Source organism: Paroedura picta, chromosome 8, assembly GCF_049243985.1.
Source record: "Paroedura picta isolate Pp20150507F chromosome 8, Ppicta_v3.0, whole genome shotgun sequence".
Classification (NCBI taxonomy): domain Eukaryota; kingdom Metazoa; phylum Chordata; class Lepidosauria; order Squamata; family Gekkonidae; genus Paroedura; species Paroedura picta.
In genome coordinates, this window is record NC_135376.1 from 72,031,857 (window position 1) to 72,039,169 (window position 7,313).

Sequence of the window (7,313 nt, forward strand, 5' to 3'; positions counted from 1 at the left end):
GAAAACATCAGCCTCTAGGGTAGAAGACTAGAGGGGAGAAACAATAGACAAAGAATAATATTATAGAGATTTAAAGGGGTATGAACAGATGAAACAGCGTAGCTTTAGGGACACACACCCTAACATTAATCAAAGCCTAGAAGGTCTACTGGGGAAGGCACTGGCAAACCACCCCGTATTGAGTCTGCCATGAAAACGCTAGAGGGCGTCACCCCAAGGGTCAGACATGTCTCAGTGCTTGCACAGGGGATACCTTTACCTTTACCTTAGAAGGTCTATGTTTGTCTCACTGTACATACAGGGTCACAGAACTACAACACATATAGGGGGTAACTGGACAGCTTCACTTTGCTGAAAACATTTCTCAAACCTTGGTGGGACATGCAAGGGCACTGCCCCCATATCGAAGGAGACCTTCACACTTGCGCAGCTTGAGGTCTGCATGCATGCTCAATGAGCAATGAAGTAACAGAGCATGCATATTGCCCTTTTTTGTTCTTGCAGTCCACAAGCCTCATAAATATGAAGAACCTCTAACAGGACTCTGGGGCCCCTGGAACTATGGGGCCTGTGCTACTAGGCTAAACCACTTCTGGAGAAAAGAGTTGGCTATCCACAGTAAACAGCTTGCTGATGAGTGAGTGATTGCTTCATGAACAATGTAGCCCATCTGGATGGTACTGTCAGTGTCTTCAGTGGAATAACCTCTCTGACAGTGCCCTGCCTTGATGTCCCACTCATCATATCCATGGACATGGTACACCTGGCACTCTGCCATATGGGGGGGGAGTCACTGCAGAGGGTGTGGAAATATTTCCAAACAGTAGACTGGAAATGGGCCCCCAGGACTGAAGATGTTGGAAATACCAGCTGCTTTCTGATGCAGTGTTGGAAGGGGCCACAGAGGGGTGTACTCAGAGGGATGTGAAAGGGGAGGATGCTTCCCCCTCTCAAATCACTTCAGGTCTCTGAGCAGTGCTGACAGATCTGTTGCCTCTGTGGAGAACCCTAAGAATAGATCAGAGGAAGGAGGCTATGAGACTCTTGCTGATTCCCTGCAAAGGCTGGGCTCCAGTGGCTGGCAGGATGGATTTGGTGCCTGACACCCAATCCCAGTAGGGGAGAGGAGTTTGTAATCAGGAAGGTATAAAATGTGAGTCCTCAGCCAAGGCACCAAGTTGCTAAGCCCCTATACTCTGTGTGAGCAGAGATAGTGAGTGGCTCAGAGCCTTGAGCCAACCTAACACCCAACCACAGCAGAGGAGAGGTGTTCACAATCAGGAATGAATGAATGTGTCCTAATTTAAAGCCTCTCCATCTAACTGCCAAGAGTGGAGAGGCTGCTGATCTGAACTGAGGATCCATCTGTCCATCTGTACACCCATCCATTCTATCTGCCTATCTGTCTATCTATCCATCTTATCCATCAATCTCCTGATTTCATAGAGCAGAATATTGGCCACAGTACTGTCTGTTAACCTCTGGAGGTCGCCTATTGGTGTTTCCAAGGCTGGAGAATTCCACCCCCCTGGTGCTTTGAAGTTTGGTAAATATTTTAATTGACCAGAGATTGTCTGTAAATCTATCCATTCACAGACTGACATGAATAGTTGAATGTTTGTAGAAGGTTCCTGCCAGCCACAAACTTCATTGCATGAACCACTAACTTGTAGTAGTTAAGAGTGGTAGACTGGAATCTAGAGAACTAGTTTCCCCAGTCCTTGACCTGAAGCATGCTGGCAGACCTTAGGCCAGTCAGTTCTCTCAGGGTTTTCTCAGCTCCACCAGAATGACATGGTGCTTGTTGCTGGCCCTTAAATTAGTCTACAATTTAGTCAGCAATTTGTGATAACCATTGGTTTTAAGAATCTGACTGTCTTACCCTTTAGTGAGAGCCATTATGGTGCAGTGCAGTAACTAAGAATAGTGGACTCTGATCTGGAGAACCGGGTTTGATTCTGTATTCTTCCATGTGAAACCTGCTTAGTATCCTTGGGTCAGTCTCAGTTCTCTCAGAACTCTCTCAACCTTACCTACCTCACAAGGTGCCTGTTGTGGGCAGAGGAAGGGAAGATGATTGTAAGCTGCTTTGAGACTCCTTAGTGAAAAGTGAAGTATAAGAACCAACTCTTCCTGTTCTTCTTGAATCAACTTTATCTACAGCAACAAATCCTCTTTACTTCACTTTCCAATTGTCTGTGATAGGCATCTTAACTCTCCTGGGCCTTCATATCTCCAGGTAAACTCCCAACGGCTTGATATTCAACACAGCTCAGGAGCCTTGCATTGCCTTTTGTTTCTGCTCAGCAAAACACAGGCCAGGAGATATCTGGAGCAGCAAAGAAATTAAAAGACGCTTGCTCCTGAGGAGGAAAGCTATGGCAAATCTAGACAGCATCCTAAAAAGCAGGGACATCACCCTGCCAACAAAAGTGCGTTTAGTCAAGGCTATGGTATTCCCAGTTGCAATGTATGGCTGTGAAAGTTGGACCATAAGGAAGGCCGAGCGTCAAATAATTGAGGCTTTTGAACTCTGGTGCTGGAGAAGACTCTTGAGAGTCCCTTGGACTGCAAGGCGAACAAACCAGTCAGTCCTAGAGGAGATCAGCCCAAACTGCTCCTTAGAAGGCCAGATCCTGAAGATGAGACTCAAATACTTTGGCCACCTCATTAGAAGGAAGGACTCCCTGGAGAAGAGCCTAATGCTGGGAGCGATTGAGGGCAAAAGAAGAAGGGGACGACAGAGAATGAGGTGGCTGGATGGAGTCACTGAAGCAGTCGGTGCAAACTTAAATGGACACTGGGGAATGGTAGAGGACAGGAAGGCCTGGAGGATCTAAAGAAAGTTGGGCAAATGCAGAAAATGTACTTCCAAGAAATACAGTTAGAAACACAATTTACTTTATGGACTCCTATAGGAACCAGCAAGTAGCTTAGAATTTCTGTTTCTATAAATGTAGAATTTAATGTGCCCAAGACAAAAAACTTCCATGTGACTTGGGTTTCAGATCATACATTCTGCCTATCTAGATGAAAAGTCTCCTAGAATTTTTTTTTTAATTTGTGGACAATAAAACCCTGAAGGCATTGAACACTGAGGAAAAATGGGACATAAATATTTTAATAAAATTTCACATTGACATTATGACTATCATTGTGCTCTGTATGATTTTTCCAGGTTTTTGGAAAGGCATTAGTGTTATGTAGTCCGGACTGAGTGGTACTAATAAGGTCTGGCTTTTAAACTGTGAATGGAACAGAAAATATTACAAAAGTGTGAGCTCAGCTATAAACCAGAGATTTGAAAAGATAAGCAAATGATTTAAGCATAAAGGAAGTGATATTGGTACCAAACTATGGGTCTGAGAAAAAAAAATTAAGAACAGCTTAAAACTTCTAAAATTAGGTCTAGTACAGCTATTATAGGTTAGAGTGACTTAGGAAACCCATGTCACTATAGTCCTTAGTCATTATAGTCTCTATTGGCTCCATGATGTGACTCTCACTCCAAGGCATGAGCCCTTGTTCCTCCGAGCTTCCCCATGAACATTTCCAAGATAATTTTCCCTTCACATATTTATCTGAAGAAATTTTCTAACTCATACAAGTTCATACTGAAATAAATATGAGTCTTTAAGGGGCCACTGGAATTGTTTGTTTTTCTTTAACAGACTAACACCACTATCCCTTTGCAAACAAAAAATGTTTCTATTGAAATACTATGAAGTAGATGCACATGTAGTCATTTGAATACGATTGATGTTTTCTGTTGAGTTAGTCTACTAATGATGAATCTGCAATCTGTGGTAACCATTCATTTTAAAAATATAAAAAAATAATGACTTACCCTTTAGTGAGAGCCAGCGTGTTGTGGTAGTTAAAAGCAGTGGACTCTGATCTGGAGAAGTGGATTTGATTCTGCATTCCTCTATATTTGCTGGGTATCCTTGGGCCAGTCACAGTTATCTCAGAACTCTCTCTACCTCACCCACTTCACAAGGTGCCTGTCGTGGGCAGAGGAAGGGAAGGCAATTATTAGCAATTTGAGACTCCTTAAGGTATTTTAGAAAAATTCTGAGTATAAAAATCAACTCTTCTTTTTCTCCCAGTGTATTCTTTCACTCATATGCTTGTGCCATCCAAGTATGGGATTGTAATTTGTTTGGAGTCAGACACACCCAGTCTGAGTTGCAAGACACTGCCTCTGATCCTTGCAGGCAAAATGTTGATGAGTTTGTACATGTATAGAGATGTCAGATGTCATCAGAATCAGGCTTGGTGCTTCACTTGCCAGCATACAGGCCCAGAGCAATGTTGCAATGGCTATACCAGTAGCATTTCAAAGTCATTCTCTAAATACTCTGCTTAACAGTGCATGGCATTGGAAGTGAAAGATTGAATAATGGAACCAAGAAAAGAACCTACCAGAAATGGGACTCTTTGGACATATTGAAGAAAATTGGAAATGTTTAATGCACTATTTGTCTGTATATGATTAGAGTGGGTTTTAATGATAAAGAACAGACAAAGAAGGAAACTTGCTTTAATTGCTTAATGACATCAGTAAACTTGTACGCAGCTCAATTAATTAGGGTAGTCAGGTCACTCACCACCCTCAAAGAAGGGTACCAAAACAGAGGCAAGTTGGACATCAGTTGTAAGGCATTTGCAAGCTATTTTGCAAATAAAATCTTGACCTTCCACCAACTTTAGGCACAGAAAAAGAAGTCAAGGCCCCTTGCTCACCTTTGAAGGATACACTAGATGGCTTCAGATGACTCTTGCTGACCAAAGAGGACAGGATACTGACTTTGATGAGGCCAACCACTAGACCCCTACCTCTCATGGCTAGTCAAAAGGTTGGATGTGAGGATAGGCCCCTCCCTCCAGATGATAATTAACCTCTCCCTCTCAACAAGAGAGTTCCCAGAGGAGTTGAAGGAAGCAGTGGAATGATTTTTATTGAAGAAACCATCCCTAGATTCGTGGAAGCCCACCAACTACCACCCTGTCTCACACTTAGCGTTTCTAAGGAAAGTGGTGGAAAGACCTGTTTATTGTTATTAGCAATTACTGTCACCCAGCATTTCTCTTTGTTTCCTACCTGGAGCTTGGCATCCCTGCACCTCCATGGTATCCAAAGCCAGGACTTTTCTCCAGGATGACTGATCTCTGTTGTCTGAAAATGACCTGCAGTTCCCCAGATCCCCACGTCTTGCATCCTGCAACCTCTCTGCCACAGTTTCCCCTTTCCTTTCATCTCCCGGAGCCAGGGAATGAGTTGTCATTGTAGAGTCTTCCCCCCTCCAAAAGAGCCATTTATCCCTGGGGAGTTGATCACTATAGTCCAAGTCTAGGAGATTTCCAGGTCACAGCTGTCTTTATACTTACAAACCTTCTGAGTGGAGAGGTTTGGCCGATTGTTTAGGCAGATTTCTTCCAATGGTTCTTAAGTTTCCAGATGGTATAGTAGATAAGAAGTCCAGTATTTTGTTGATGTTGAATAAATGCAACTATATAACTAATAATTATCATGAATAATAATAACAGTTGGAAAGTAATGTTTCTATATCTAGCTAGTGAATGTATTGATGACAAAATATGTACTAATCTCTAACATTTTTTGTTGTTTCACGATAAAATGTAGTTAATCATGTTAATGCAAGTTTGGTTTTTTAAAACAAATTTCTGCTCAAGATTTTAAAACTTTCCAAAGATTGCTTACTAAGGTTTAAAGAAAAAAATCATTTTATAATATACAACATATATTTTTTTAATCATATCACTATTTACTTCTGTTTTACAAAGCCCAGTAAACATTCATAACAGAAAAGCTGATTAATTCACCCCCGGTGACTCCTGAATTGTCTTTAAATCGGTCCAAAATGGTCCAAATCGGATCTGAAATGGTCCATATTGCCCCCCCCCCGCACAACCCTAATTCAGACTAATTCTCCTGGGAATATGAAAGGAAACATCCTGTAAAGAAATAGACACCTCGAATGTTTATCAATGTTCTTTAGCAGCTAAAAAACAGCAACAAATACTATGCAATTAACTCCTTCCATTACCCCTTGTATGCCTTGTGGTGTTTGCCATGACTTGTTAGACATATCTCTGAATCATGTTAACAGATTCAGAAATAAGCCATGGTTGTGAATGGCTTACATTAAAGGGGGGGGGCTTTCTTTTCTTGGATAAAATTCACATAAATTATCTAGGAAACATGAAGGGAAACATCCTAAATAGAAATAGATAACTTGAATGTTTGGTTAATTTGGTGTCAGTGTTAGTTTACACCTAATAATTAGCAAGTAGTACTATGTAATTAAGTCTTTCTATCATTCCCTGGAGGCCTTTTGGTGCTTTCCATGCGTTGTGTGAAGTATCTCTGAGTCATCAATGACCTGAACTATTCTCACTATATTAGTTAAACCTTAATTAAAACTTAACAAGTTAAACCTAGTTAAACATTAATCAACTAATCACATGACCAGGCTTATTAAGAACACCTCTGAAGAATCAGCTTTCCTTTGCTGCAGGCCATCAGAGGACCTAAATCAGCCCAGGGCCAGGAGAGGGATGGGATGCATAAGTGGGGATTAGCCCCACTGCCATTCCACTGCCAGTCCGGCCTCTCCACACCATGCATAATTAGTCATACTCCAGTTGGATTGAAAGTATTCCTGGGCTGTTTTTTCCAGGTATTGCAAAACTGAAGAATTTAAGGTTAACTACTCAGAATCAAAGGTTATAGTCTTCTCTGAAGCCAAGAAGACTACCTACAGTCTGGAGAATTGGCAGTGCTCAGTTAGAACAAATCTCCAAATTCTCATAATTCTCATCTAGTTTTTGATCTTCAACTCTCATAACTTGAGCATAAATTGACAGGGAGGCATCGATATAATGCCCAAATTTCTGGCCGTATGTGGAGTCCTCAACTGCACTCTGTCTTGGCAGAGCAGGTGCCCTATCTGGCCAATTCCTCCATTTTCAAGGGGTTCAAGTTCAAGCTACTAACTGTGAGCCACTCTACCACTCCCCTGAAGCACCTAGTGAATGAATCCAGAGGGGCATCTGGTGAACCATCTATCAGGAGATAGAGATAGGTGTCATCCACATACTGCTCATAACTCTGCATCAATCTGGTGAGAAGATGCATGAAGATGTTAAATAATGTTGGGAAAAGGACTGCCCCCTGCAGAAACCCATACTGGAATTGGAAGAGGTGCAATTGATTCTCCCAGATTGCACCTCCCGTTGTCCTTGACTACGGAGAAAGGAGATAACCTACTGATGGGCCATCCCCTGTA